Consider the following 13876-nt stretch of genomic DNA (forward strand, 5'->3'; position numbering starts at 1 on the left):
CCGTGTGTTTGTGTATTTACACGTGACCTATTTTAATGGTCCTTCCGTTTTTTCCCCCCAGTGTATCATTCATGTTTTAAAACACGATACACAAACAACATGATTATTCATTAACTTAACAAACATCATAAGTGTAGTGAAAACAAAAGTGTTTATTTATTTATTATACTTAAAGGGGATTTCTTTAAGTACAATTAACACGAAAAATAAATAAATCAGTGGCGTTGGTGGAGGGGGACAGGCTCATCCGGTAGAGAGCGATGCCCATATTAATGAGCGTTTTTGACCCTATAACCTGTCTCGCAAGGGTAACCACTTCTGCCGGCTAGCCTCCACCACAACATCTGCAGGTGTGGGTGGAGGGGCAACAAGGGGCCCAGGCAGAAGCTGACTTAATAGACAGAAAGTCGTAGCAGTCAACCAAAGGGCATTTCAGTCATATGCTGCCGAAACCAGGTTTGGTGAGAGACCCTCAAAGATCTGGAGAGAAAAACAGCTGCAGACAACATCTAATAAACCTCCTGAAAGATTTTTAGCTTCTGTTGGACAGCTCTTGTTGACCAAAGCCGCGCTTTTCATAATCTTTGCTCAAACTGAAGTAAACACCGACTGAGTTTGGACTTAATGAATGTGGCAAAATCTTAAAATTTTAAACGGATTAATCATCCAACCTTAAACATTCACACACGTAACCTCATTTTATGAGTGAGACAGTAAAGATGTGACATGTGGTAATATACTGCACTGAACTTGATGTGTTCGGGTTGCCTTGGAAGGCTTGGCCTCCTACAGTAGGGCTCTGCTACTTTTTTTTGTGTGCACTGTTTCACTTCCTTGCTTCTGTTAATGCACAGTGCTTCAGTGTTTGCTGATTAGTCTAATCCCACAAGGCTTTCTCTGTACAAACTTGTGGCTTTTCTTATAATAATCAGTAAATTGAAACTATCAAAAGCCATCTACCATTTTACTCATCAGGGCCCACAAACACATTATCAACTGTAGGCACTGCATCATTCGGTGCACGAAGAAGTTAACACGCAGCTTCTCTATACAGTGCACACATGTTTCAACCTGTCCACCACCGTTAAAAAACTAGTACTGTTGTAATTTAAAAGAACTGTGTGGTTAAAGCTGTTAACCACACAGTTCATCAGAATAAAGGAAGGATGTATTCCTAAGTATTCACCAAGCCCTTCTCTTTTCTTTCTTTTTAAACGCCCATTTGCTGTGTGTGTGTGTGTGTGTGTGTGTGTGTGTGTGTGTGTGTGTGTGTGTGTGTGTGTGTGTGTGTGTGTGTTTATCCCTTTTTGACCTCGAGTAAATAGGTATAGGGGATCAGGGAGAACACACTTTTGGGCATGTAGCATAAGGATGACATAAAAGTGTGTTGACTTGGAAGTGAGTAGCCCAGGCATGACTGGGTTTTTATCCTAGTTTTGAGAGACCCCAAAATGGTAACTGGAATAACTGGACACGACTTGTCCAGATATCTGTTCAGGTATAGCAAGAATCAAGTGACGTTTAGAGACATAGCCAATGATGGCAATGAAAGAGTCCCATTTTCCGTAGAATAAAGAAGCAGAATTGTGTCTTCTGGAAATGAAAGAAGACAAATATGATTGGACATTTAGATAAAGTCCTAAAACGCTGACATATTAAATTCTGAAGCAGACAGGAAGAGCCGTAGATAGGATATTTTAAAAAAAAAAGAAAAAAGGATGTAGCTACTGTGATATCAGCTGTGTGGACTTTTGGAGCACATATTTTGGTACTTTGTGCGTGTTCATCTTAAGTTTTTGTTTCGACCCAGACGTGGCCATATTGGAACAAGAAGGCAGAGCTGTGGCATTATCACCTGGTGCTGGTGCAAGCTTACTTAGCGAGCTGTTAACTAAAACAGAATGTTTCCTGACTCCATCGAATGGACAGAAGACGCCCACAATGATGCCGAACTTTAAGTCTTAATATGATTTAGCCAGGAAACAGGAAAAAAGAAACTTCTGAAGGGGAAAAAAAACATCTGTAGAGACCATAACTGATTTTTGTGCTAAACTGTCAAAATGTTTCATTTCTGCACTAACTAAATGTGGGCATTTTACCACGAGAGTCTATGGCGACTGACTCACTTTTGGCACCTCCTTCAAATAGCCATTAGTTGCCATCTGCAGTTCCTGGCACTTCTACATTGGCTTAATTTTACAACTGGAAGTTTGTGCTTGGGTATAAGACACTCAAACCCACCACTGGAAGAAATACAGTCACATACACAGACATACATACAGAGGTGAATTTAAGCTTCATCTTAAAACTGCCACTTTGCACGTGTAAACACTGCAGACACATGGTGTAACTAACAGACTGTAACTAGGATACAACAACTAGTCAGATTTCTTCTTATGTGTTGCACAGTAAAGCGGTGAACACAGGTAGAATATTCACCATAACACAAACCAAAAGCAACACCTCAAGGTGCTTTTAGCAAAGAAGTCAACATGCATTATATATAAGCTGCTTCTTTTTCTGCCCTGCATGTCTTTCCATAATAAAGTGTTGAGCAACAGCTGAACAGTTAGACTATAAGACGTAAACTGCAGTATCATTAACAGGAGTTTAACCTTCTAACTTCAACATGTGCCTACAGTACATACCATCTTCCTCCAGTGCTGCAGAGAAGAGTCTAATCGGCATACAGGAAGTGTGAGAGTGCTTTTGCATATGGGTGCGTGTGGGCTGTTGTGTCTCTGTGTCTGGTGGGGGGGGGTTGTCACAGACTGTGGTCCAACAGATCACAGACAACCACAAGAAACAGGGGGTGGGGGGATGGGGGGTCGCGCTGTGGTCGGGCCAAAACATGGAGCAACACGTCTTGTTATCTAATTTCTCTCCGTGTCCTGAGCGACAACCTTCTGAGATGTAGACTTGTAAAAGTTGTGAGGTCACATCTGAAAATAAGCGTGCCGTTTTTTCATTAGCACCATCAAACATATCAAGGGGACACGTACGTCAATGAGGCAGTGAAAAGTTGGCATCGTGAAATATTGCGTCACTAAAGTTCCTGGATGTGTCCTGTCACAACAACTAATTCCCTTCCTGTACTTTTTCAGAGCATGCTCAGTGCATGCCTCACTTTGCCCCTTCAGCTGGCCTCCCAGAAGCTTGGTTCTATCTGCCTGGCCAGCCCAGCGATGACTCAGCACTGCCTAGAGAACATACACACACACATGCACACAAAAACACAGACACACACTTCCTCTCGCCGTATCCATTGGGGTCTTGGCCGTCTCCGTTCCCAGGGTTTTCCCTTTCTCTTCATCCTCTCTGTCCTCTGAGGATCTCCAGATGTGTTTGGACTCAAACTTCCTTGACTTTTTACCTTGACGAAGAGCCATATTCAAACTGTGAGGGGAAACAAAAAGGCTAACACAGTGTTTGTGTCTCCTTTCTCTGTTCTTATCCGGGACCTCTAACCTCAGCTCAGTGTTTTGTTATTGTATTATTGCTTTCCTAGACAGCATTCGGCAGGAGACGGCAGAAAAAAAAGCCAATCCAAACACCCGAAATTGCAACTGGAAAACATTTGTGCACTCCTGCCTTTTTTCCTTCCTCACCTTACTCATCACTCCCTCAAGCTCCTTCTCCTCCCCTACAATGCCCGCATTCTTCTTCTGCGAAGCACACGCATGCTCGCGATGGCACACTGATTGCTTTCTTCGTCTCTCTCGTGGGCTTTACAGAAATTTGGCACCGCTTTTTTCTCCCCCATCGACACCACAAAACAACCTGAGGAGCTGCTGCACTGTGTCGAGATCAACGTCAGATTTTTTGGCAAGAAGAAAAAAAAGAAAAATGATCTAACCAAACAAATGCTACTGTGAAACTACTGATGCAGCAAGTCAACCACTGCTGTTTAAAAGAGCAAACAGGTAGTGACGCATACCACACAAGTCTTTAATGGACACATGCAAAATGTCAAACAAGTGTCAAAACGCAGCAGCTAGTCACACTTGCTGACATTTAGACAAATATAAAACAATCTTTTCTGAGCATGTGACATGAGGCAAAGTCCTTCTAGAAGCAAGCCTAACCACTCAGCAGCCATCTTGAATCACCTCCACAATAACTTAGGCAGTAATTATCTATTATCTAAATTAGCTTGTAGTTGGTCAGTGAATATAAAAACTGTACTCCTGACCTTGACCTATAAAGTTAACCCCACACCAGGTCAGGTTGCAAGACACCACAATGAGTCACACAGCTCTCATCTATCCCTAATACTCATGATGTACACGCTCCAGAAGTGGACATAAAAGAGTCTGATTTTAATCAAGACGGAAGGAAACAGGATGTGTGAAACACAGACATGAATCGATCTTGTTAGCGTGAGTAACCTCATGACTCAGGACTTACTGGGGAAATTCATGTGTTATATTGCGGCATTTTATTCCCACTAAATGGAAGTGCTAGCAGTATGATTTACAGTAAACAGCGTCCTGGATGTGGTCTACAGGGAACAGAGACAACATGATCTTTTGCTCAATATTTTTTTTGTTTGCACAAACATTAACACCACATGGCTCCTCTCAAAAAGAAAAGAAAAAGCTTTTTTGGAGCAAAAACAAGAAAATAAAATCTCCCAAGACTGTGGCTTATATAACACTACAACTCATAGATAATAATCTATGCTGCTGGTGGATGTAGACTGCTATTTATATCTCACAGGCCTGGTATCAGCTCTCACACACCACTGAGTTACCCTGTTGTCCCCATTAGGGAACAGCTCGTTTGATGCAACGGACACACACACCCATGAAAGTGTTGAAGTGACCTGAGTTTTCAGGTCATGCTTTCAAATTAAGAGGTAGGGGTCTGGTTTGAGAGTGCTGCAGCACCTCTAATGGCCACTAGATGCTGGATGCATAACCGAAATGCAGACTGGGTGGGAAAATGTTACAAGTCTGACAAGTACTAAACTACCTCGTAAAATAAGATTTTAAAGGGTTTTAAAAACAAGTTTACTTAACCAATAAACTGATCTCGAGGCTCCTGTGAGTTCGTATAGGGGAGAATTTTTGAGTGCCGCTGCCAACCGAAGCTGAAATGATTTGTCACCCGAGTCATATGGCAAAAAAAGCATTATTAAAATAATTTTAGCTTAAATGTAAAACATTTGATGTTGGTAAACATCAAATAGCACAATTATCTAATTTCTTTTCTTAAATTTTACTTAATGCCTTTGAGTTTTAAGTGGTTTAACTCAAGTTTGCCAATGTAAAATTATCAGACCTTGCATACTGAAAAATGACAGTATTGGAAGATCCTAACACCGACAAGATGACTATATGCCAATGAGTTCTCTGAAACAGTATCAATTTAATTTCAGCAGATTCTGTACATCTCGGAGTTGTTGGGGTTTTTTCATGCTAAAAGTACTCAGCACTCCTGACAATACTCAGCTCAGAGTCCTTGATAGTACCAAAGAGGCACAGCCTCAGCAGCTTTGACACTTTGGTTGCTAAACAGGTGCAGGCATAAATACTCAGAGAGCAGCAGCATTAACTTGTCCCTTATTGCTGTTCCGCACTTGTTGTGACATTTGGTCAGTGTGTTTCTCGACCGTCTTTCCACTGTTACTGGACAGCTGGTTAAGCTAGGAAGAGGTGCACGGCGTGGAAAAGATGACTAGCACCTTGTTACGTTGCTACTGCTGTTTTTGCCACTGTAAACAACTGGAAAAAGCACGCCAGACTCAGGAAAAATAGACGAGACTTTGCAGATTTATGGAGATTACATTTGGATGTTTCAAAGCATACCATTTTTCATAATGTAGTCTTCTTTTCCAGCTACTAAACTACCATTAAACTGGTCCAGGAAGGCTATTGGTGTTGCACTTTTCTCCTTATAAAAGTAAGGGGTCAGCAACCTCCAGTCACTTAAGGAAATATATGTATTCCCCAACAGGTGGTTGTTTCTAGGTGAAACTGGTCACAAAAAGGATGCTATACCAAAACCTTAATGTGATAGTTTTGGCTGCAGATTTCTACAGTTGCCCATAGTTTGCATGGAAGATGCCAACTTGACTGAGACGTAAAGTGGGAAGTGATTCAAAAGATCCAAGTTTGATTTTGAAGGCAACCATTCTTGTTCTCAATTTACATCACACTCCTCACAGTTTTAACATCACTTGGCAAACATGTTTGCAAACAAGTCAGCATCTTCCATGCAAACTATGGACACCCACAGCAATCTGCTGGCAAGCAGCTTGGTTTCAAGCAGGTTTTCAGCGCAGTACCACACAGGCAGCAATCACCAGCAATCACTTGCCATTCAACTGAAGAACACACATTTTCCAGAGTGACCTGTGGTTTTCAGGGGATCACCAGTCACTAGGCATGTGTGGCCGGGGCTTGTCAAAACCTATAGTCATGTAAACAATATCGCCTAAATAATCAACTAGCCAACTCTATGATTACAACTCTACTAATCAGCAAATCATTTTAAAATAAAAAATGTTTACAAAAAATTCCAAATTCACTGAATTCACAGAGGAAATCAAGCAAACTTTCCCTAAAGAGCAAGCTGTGAAGAAATTGTAAACTATAAGAATAAAAAGATGAATATGAGAAACTAATGACAACAGAAGTGGAATTGAACTCCTTTTTGCGCAAAGACAGGAAGAAGATGCAACCACAGGAGCTATAAAGAAGATCTGTTAGATTTATCAACACTGGAAATAAACATTAGTTACTACTTGACTGCTACACATCAGCTCCAACACTGCATTCCCTCCAGACCCTCCAGACATGACATCACAGACACTACCTCCATGTTTTTTCAGACACACTTAAACATGAATAGATATCAGATTCTTGGGCGATGAGCTAAACTGTTTGCTCTTGCTCTAAAACACACAAACATACAGATGTGTGAGCAACTGGTCTGGGAATGTGTGTACATGTACACCTCTATGTGCTGATTAGTTGTATATTATTGCAAAAAATAGGATGCAGTCCTAACTGTCACGCTCATTAAGTAAAATGCAATTTACAGCGAGCCACATCCGTCCGACCTTTATATAGCCCGAGCCTTATTACCGAGATCAGCCGGATCCAATCTATTGCTTATGACTCAATTAATCTGCATGGCATAAAGGCTCACAGAGACATCAAACACTCGGCGTTTCCTGTAAAAACTGCAGTGGAAAATTTATATAAATCACACACACAAAAACCTAAAGCCAAAAAATAAAAAAAATAACACAGCAACATGTGCATTCAAGGAACTCGGGTGAAAAACAGATTTTATTACCTCTGAATTTTCACTCCCTGAATCATTGAATGAATCACAGAGATACGGATAAACTTATAAAGCAGGGGGACAGTAAGTGATTGTAAGAGGGGGGAGAAGGCAATAAAGCAGTGAGAAAAGGAAGAGGAGGAGGAACAACAGTCACAAGGACAGAGAGAAAGACAGATGGGCGGATAATGAGAGGCCAGGCAGGAAGTGAGAATAACAAGCAGGAGAAAGCTGAGAGGAGAGGAGACGGCGCCAGGTTTGTGGATGAAGGTCCAGGTGGCAGAGCACAAGAGGAAAGGAGACCAAAGGATCACTGCTCTGCTCTGCCTGGGCAGCAATCACAGCAACAGGAAGCCCTGCCCTGGCAAGCAGCAAACAGTGCACACATGCAAAGACACCGTGCATGTACACACACATGCACACCAACGTGCTGCCTTACGTCAGGGGTGAGGAGAGAACTAGAATATCAAGTACAAGTGCTGTTACTTAAAATATTTAACTGTGAGCATGATGAATACACATTTGTGGTGAAAGCTGCAAGTGAAAAAAAAACAAGCAGTTCTGGGAACTTTTCTGTTTTCGTATTTTAGTTTTCGTATCGTGTACTGCGATTTATCGCAGTACACGATATTTGAAATTGTTAATAATTGTTAATAATTAATTAATAATAGTTAATAATTATTTGATAATTATTTAATAATTATCAAATATCAATATATTTAATAATTATCAAATTGATAATTATTTAATAATTATCAAATATGTTAAATTTAAAGGTACAGTGTGTAAAATCTCACCACTAGATGTCAGTAGATAGCAGACTGCCATCAACTTAATTCTGTATTCTTACTGATCCTGTTTTTGCCGCTGTTAGCAACACCAGTCTTTGGAGTGGAGCTAAGGTCATTGGACTTGGACACTTAGCGAATAAACTGTCATATAATATGAGAATATAATCAATCTATTTATCAGAGGGAAAGTGTCATTTTTAGGACACCTAAGCCTAACATTAGCCAGCATAATGTTAGCTTATAACCATCTGTTAACCCTTTAAGACCTACCATAGAACCAAGTCCGCCAGAGCTTATATTATATTTGTACATGCTGTAGTGCCATTTTTGGGAGCATTTCAAGTTGCTATACATGAATACAACCATTATAGCCCAGATTTTAATAATATGTATGCATTGAGTGCATAGTAATTACACAAATTGCAAAAAAGTGCAATAAACTACAAAAAAATTGAAAATCGCTTTTGTTTTTTTAACATATATTTCTAGTTAAAGAAATTTAAGAGTCTTATCCCTCAAAACTGTAAATACAAAAAAGCTGCACAAAATAGTTTTCCACCACAGGAAATTTATTTTAAGTGTCTTCATAGTTTTATTTTTGAAATACACCAATTTTTATATACTGCAGGAAAAACGAAAATAAATATTATAATGCAAATTTGCAAAAAAACAGCATATGCATCAAAATAAACTATTTCCAGCAGTGCAATTTGAGTTCTAAGCATCCCAGAAACTATTCAGAAAGTCATAAAGTCAAACATAACTTTTAAAAACACCAGTATAGGCTTATAAGGCCCTGAAGGTAAAAAAAACTACATTTCCGCGGAAATGATGTCACTTCCGGTTTCGGGCAGGTAATGGTGGACATGCGATAGTTCGCGCTGATGTCTATTCCAATGTAGGAAGTGTTACGAACAGCTGATCGGATCGGCAAACCGTGTTTCTTGAATATTATGTTTTTGTTGCTGAAAGGTTTTTATGCAATTTTTGCAAAGCTATATGTGGAAGGAAACCGTGACCTAGGACAAGCTAATGGCATAAGATGTAGGTACAACTCCTCCGGTTTCATATGCAAAAAAATTTATTGTGCTAGGTTACGTGGTTGCAGTTCTACCCGGATTTAAAAATAGTTACGCAAAACGGAGCGTGCCCGCTCCGACCGGCTTTAAAGGGTGAATGATCTGTTGTGAGCCAACTCCTGAGAAGGAGAATAACAAAAAATAACTATCGGAAAACAATAGGCATGCTTACGCACATTTTCGTCTCTTCGCCACTACATAATGTATTTTAATAATTATAATTCCCCAAAACAGCTCCTCAGATAACCTAAAGAGTATGAAACATATGATGTATAAAAAGCATCCCACTAAACTCTGTGTTAATGAGCATTTACTTCTAAGCCATTACAAACTCCTGCACAACCCTACAAGTTTTAAAGAAGTTTAAAAACAACAGCTAAGTTGTGATTTCAGCTATAGGGTATTTCTAACTTAGACTAAGGGGGTGGATGCTATGCGAAAGTGGCTGATGCTAATTTGGCATATGATCTTCTTTTCAGAGAAATGCCGCAGACCGTGTCATTAAATAAATATATAATTAAGTACAATTCAAGCATCCTCTCTCCACAAGAACAAAGCAAAACCGAGATCATTTGTGACACAGCTAAGACAAGGTTCACCACAGCCTGCACGATGCACCTTGGAGGTGCAGTTTCTTAGATTTATGCGTTGGACCTTCAGCTTAGAGTTGCAGGGGTTTTTATCCACATGCACAAAAAAATTGTTGAGAGAAAAAATGTAAGTCAGATCATAATTCAGCACCGAAAGCTTGTGACATGATCATTTGGTCAGATATACGAGAGCACACAAGAAGCCAAATTAGTTACAGAATGTTCCCGCTGAAGAACAGCTGGTAATTTTAGCTCTTATCAACATGATATTAATGGAAGGAAATGGGTCAGTTTTTATCGGCTTCTGAGATAAAAATAAACCGAGTCACAATATGAAACTGAAAAAATGTGAAATCGCTAATTGTTTTTTTTGCCATCGCTATACTGAGACACGTCGTCACTAGTGATCTTAGTATTATGATTACTTATTTTTGCTATGTTTTAACACTGCTGCTATAGATGGGAGAGTGAGAACGGCGAGCATAAATGGGCCATTACAATCCCATTTTAAGCAGCAGCAATCACGTTAGCAGCCTGATACAGAAACTGCTTTGGTCTCTATAGCTTATTTCTCCTTAATAACTGTAGAGTGGATGAATAAAACCATTTAGATTTTGACTGCCTTGATTGACAAGTATACAAACAGAGACCATTATAACCAGTAGCTGTCTACTAATTAGTCTTCATTCAAATCCTCTCAACCGTGTCTGTGCTGCTGGTGCCTTTTTGAGCATATTAAGTAAATTTTTTTTAGAACATGTGGGCACCACTGAGTGAAAGTTCAATTTTAAATTTCATCTTTTTTTAGTGCTATCAGATTTTAGATACAACTAACCAAGTTTTCTACAGTTAGCTGTTAAGTTAGTGACAAGACAAACTGGCAGTGACCAATAACCTAAACTAAATACTTTAAAACGAGGAATCAAGAAATTAATGGGTACTGCTTCAGTGGCTGCCTCCATCTTTTATATACAGTCTATGATACGAACTAGCAAATTTATACTTTCATAACTTCCCTAGTTTGGTTGGTAAACTAAGAAAAAATATCGCCATGCCTGTGAAGAGACTGTTTCATGGCTGTAAGTGTACATAAAGTTAATAAATGTCCCACCATGATCAACAACATCCATAAAAAACAAAAAAATAGAAAACCGACATGAATAAAAATCCACATACCACTACTATCCAAGTCTGTTTTCAAGAGAAAAGGGTCCAGGAATTCGCTCTAATACAGCCACCATTCAATATTGTTTTGACAAGCACAACTGCCTGCTGTACTGATAGACAACATACCAGTTAACACAAACCGACACCATGTGACCTTTTTTCCATTCCTTTCACTTCATGTTTTATACTTGAATGCAACAAGCTGCTCTGCATCACGCCAAAGTGGCACGGCCTGACATCAGCTACCCGCAACGAGCTGCGTTGAGGCCGATTGATCAGGTGCATAAAAGCAGAGGCCGACATGAAAAAGACATACAGTCGCAGGGTTGGGATTGGCTGAGGCTTACTGTTCCTGTTTGTGTGAAGTGAGATGTGAAAGAGCTTTGATAATACACAGAGCAGAAAGCGAGACGCACACAGCTTACATAATTGAAGAACATATTGTAAAGGAGGAAGTAGAGCTGAAACATGAGATAACTTTGGGCTTAACTTCCCATAGCCAGAGGAAAGCATCAGCTGATTCAAAGGTATAACACGAGGGGAGGCGGCGATTGCAACTACTAGGCACAGCCAGAGACCAGTGGTGTTGTTATACAAGGTTTAATCTGGATATCACAAAGACATGGAGAAGCTTTGGCTCTGTAATCCCTGTTGCAAACGCTAACTTGTTGCTCTGTGAGAATGAGCAGGAAACCTTTTGTCTAACACACGTAAAAGGAAAACAATTCGGATGTAGCCACATTACTCACAAAGAAGCTACGGAGTAAGAGCAGGGGTGTAACAATACTGAAACTGAGACTGAAATCACACTACAAAGGTCTGCAAATCTGGACTTGCCATGCCATAAGATTGAAAGTGTTAAAATATTCCTATATTACAAAATAAGTTGACCAGCCATCTATCCCACATGGTGATAGGAGTCTTTCAAGTTTCCCCAAAATGCACTTTTTCAGGTTTCCTTCATTGAATTATCAAAAAATAGGTCAAACATCCTGGATTGCCAGTGCTTGTTTCTTTTATTTTGTATCATCAACATCAAATTGGTGCAGTTTTGCTTTTATATCTCATCAGACAGATGCTTACATTTATGCTCAAAAACTAGATTTTGGCTTTAAATTCTGAAAACGTGTTTCTTCAGACCTGAAGATTTCTTTATTGGTGTGTTTTAAATTTATGACCTTATAAAGACTCAAAAATGCTGAAATAATAGGAAAGATTAAAGAGCACTAAATGTAAACCCAACTCCACGGGCTTCAGTGTTGGCCAGTACATCGGATGTACTGATATACTCTTTATAATGTCAAGCGCGATATGAATTTTTCAAATACCACTGCAGTGCTGAACAGATAACATACCCACTGTGGCTTTCAAGTGGTTTAAATGTACTTACTAGAGGCCACAAGAAATGGTGATGGGGCCTAGAATAAACTGTTCAGTCTTCCAAAAGCTAAAATACTTCACATTGATGCTCCAGGAGAATCAGAAGGAAATATTTTGTAAAATAAATCTCCACGTTAGATGTGGAGTGAAAGCAGGGGGTGTAACAGTTGTGAAACCGAGACCAAAATCAGTCAAACGTCTGCCCGTGTGGAGCCTGCTTTAATCGTACTAGTCGCTCATGAGGAGTTTAGTTTTTTATCTGTGACTCAATCAGAAATCACATGATCAGACCTCTGGTAAAAATAATTTTTACCAGTCTTCTTTTTAAAGAAAAAAACTAACAAAACCTAAAGCTGTAATCTAAAACCGCTGTTTCTGAGAATTGCTACACCAAATCAGACCTTTACCGGACCTGATTGTAATGAAGTGTTTGCCTGTAACACAGACCTCATTGTGTGTTGTGTTTTGTCAGCTTTGAAGCCTGTACTGTCTGTGATGCCTGTCATTTACTGCTGACTTCATTCCCTCCTCACATGTCAAATCCACACAATCATAGCAAAGTCATAACTTGCCTCTCTCTTTTTTCTTTTTTTTTGCCTGTTGCTACACGAGCCCTATATTTTAGTATTTCCTTGACATGCCAGGGTCAGGATAATGACAGACTGCAGATTGTGTAAAGATGTTTTGTATTAGTCATTGGTAGGATGTCGGACAGCTGGAAGGATGTGTATTAGTCAGGACACATAATATCATCATATTAACCGTTTCATTTAAGCTAAAACCCCAGTTTTGTTTTCCAGTGCTCAACATGGATTACTCCTGCACACAGTCTGAATTCCTTCTTATCATCGTAGACCCAGCCTTTGGTTTTCCTACTTTCCCAACCTGCCTCCCTGTTTCAGTTCCCACACCACAGGAAATAGGCAGAAAGTGGCTGGACTTTCTGTGTCTTAAGAATAGCAGCATTGTGTTATTGTTGTCGGAATGCAGAGGCCTGAGCCCCCCACCTCCTTAAGTAATAGCAATTTGCCCATATGTAGTGTATAGCAAGAAACAGTGTAACCAATACAAAAGACAAGTCTTGACCACTGTTTTTATCCCCTCTTGATTTCTCCAGCTCTGTGATGCAGACTAATGCAAACATAGAGAAGAGAACAAGAGAATATCCACCACTGATGTGTCAGAAATCTGTTGCATTTCTGCGTCATCACAGGATAAAATATACGCTCCTGACTTTTAATATTTAATTATTATTTTCCCTAAAGCTACACAAATGAGTCACAATATCAAAAAACACTGACAGGTGGGTTGATCATCTTGTTACAAAGCAATGTTCTGCTGACATTCATATGGATATTACTTTTGACACTCAGCTCCAATAGAGAACTGAAACTGCCAATCAATAAATAAACAGATGTATGAATAATTACAAAGACCAGTGGCCAGACTCACTCACAACAGAAATGGCTGCCTGCAATCCAAACAGATCACTGAAGAACTGAGCCCCTATTCACACAGGTCTGAAAACCGAGCCAAAACTTTACCTCTGACCTTTTGGGTACAAAATATCATCACA

General features: G+C 39.8%; 1 protein-coding gene across 4 annotated transcripts in view; it reads right to left on the reverse strand.

The window, feature by feature from the left end:
- Positions 1-13876, reverse strand: part of sh2b3 (SH2B adaptor protein 3) — a 62820-nt gene that overhangs the window by 42401 nt on the left and 6543 nt on the right. Inside the window, exon 1 of one of the 4 annotated variants that reach the window (XM_063489523.1) lies at positions 2649-2730. The exons of the other annotated variants lie outside the window; for them this stretch is intronic. The gene's annotated coding sequence lies outside the window, so the exon portion shown is untranslated. Of the gene's footprint in view, positions 1-2648; positions 2731-13876 lie in introns of those variants that run through there. 4 annotated transcript variants of the gene reach the window in all.

The sequence above is a fragment of the Pelmatolapia mariae genome, linkage group LG12 (assembly GCF_036321145.2).
Source record: "Pelmatolapia mariae isolate MD_Pm_ZW linkage group LG12, Pm_UMD_F_2, whole genome shotgun sequence".
Classification (NCBI taxonomy): domain Eukaryota; kingdom Metazoa; phylum Chordata; class Actinopteri; order Cichliformes; family Cichlidae; genus Pelmatolapia; species Pelmatolapia mariae.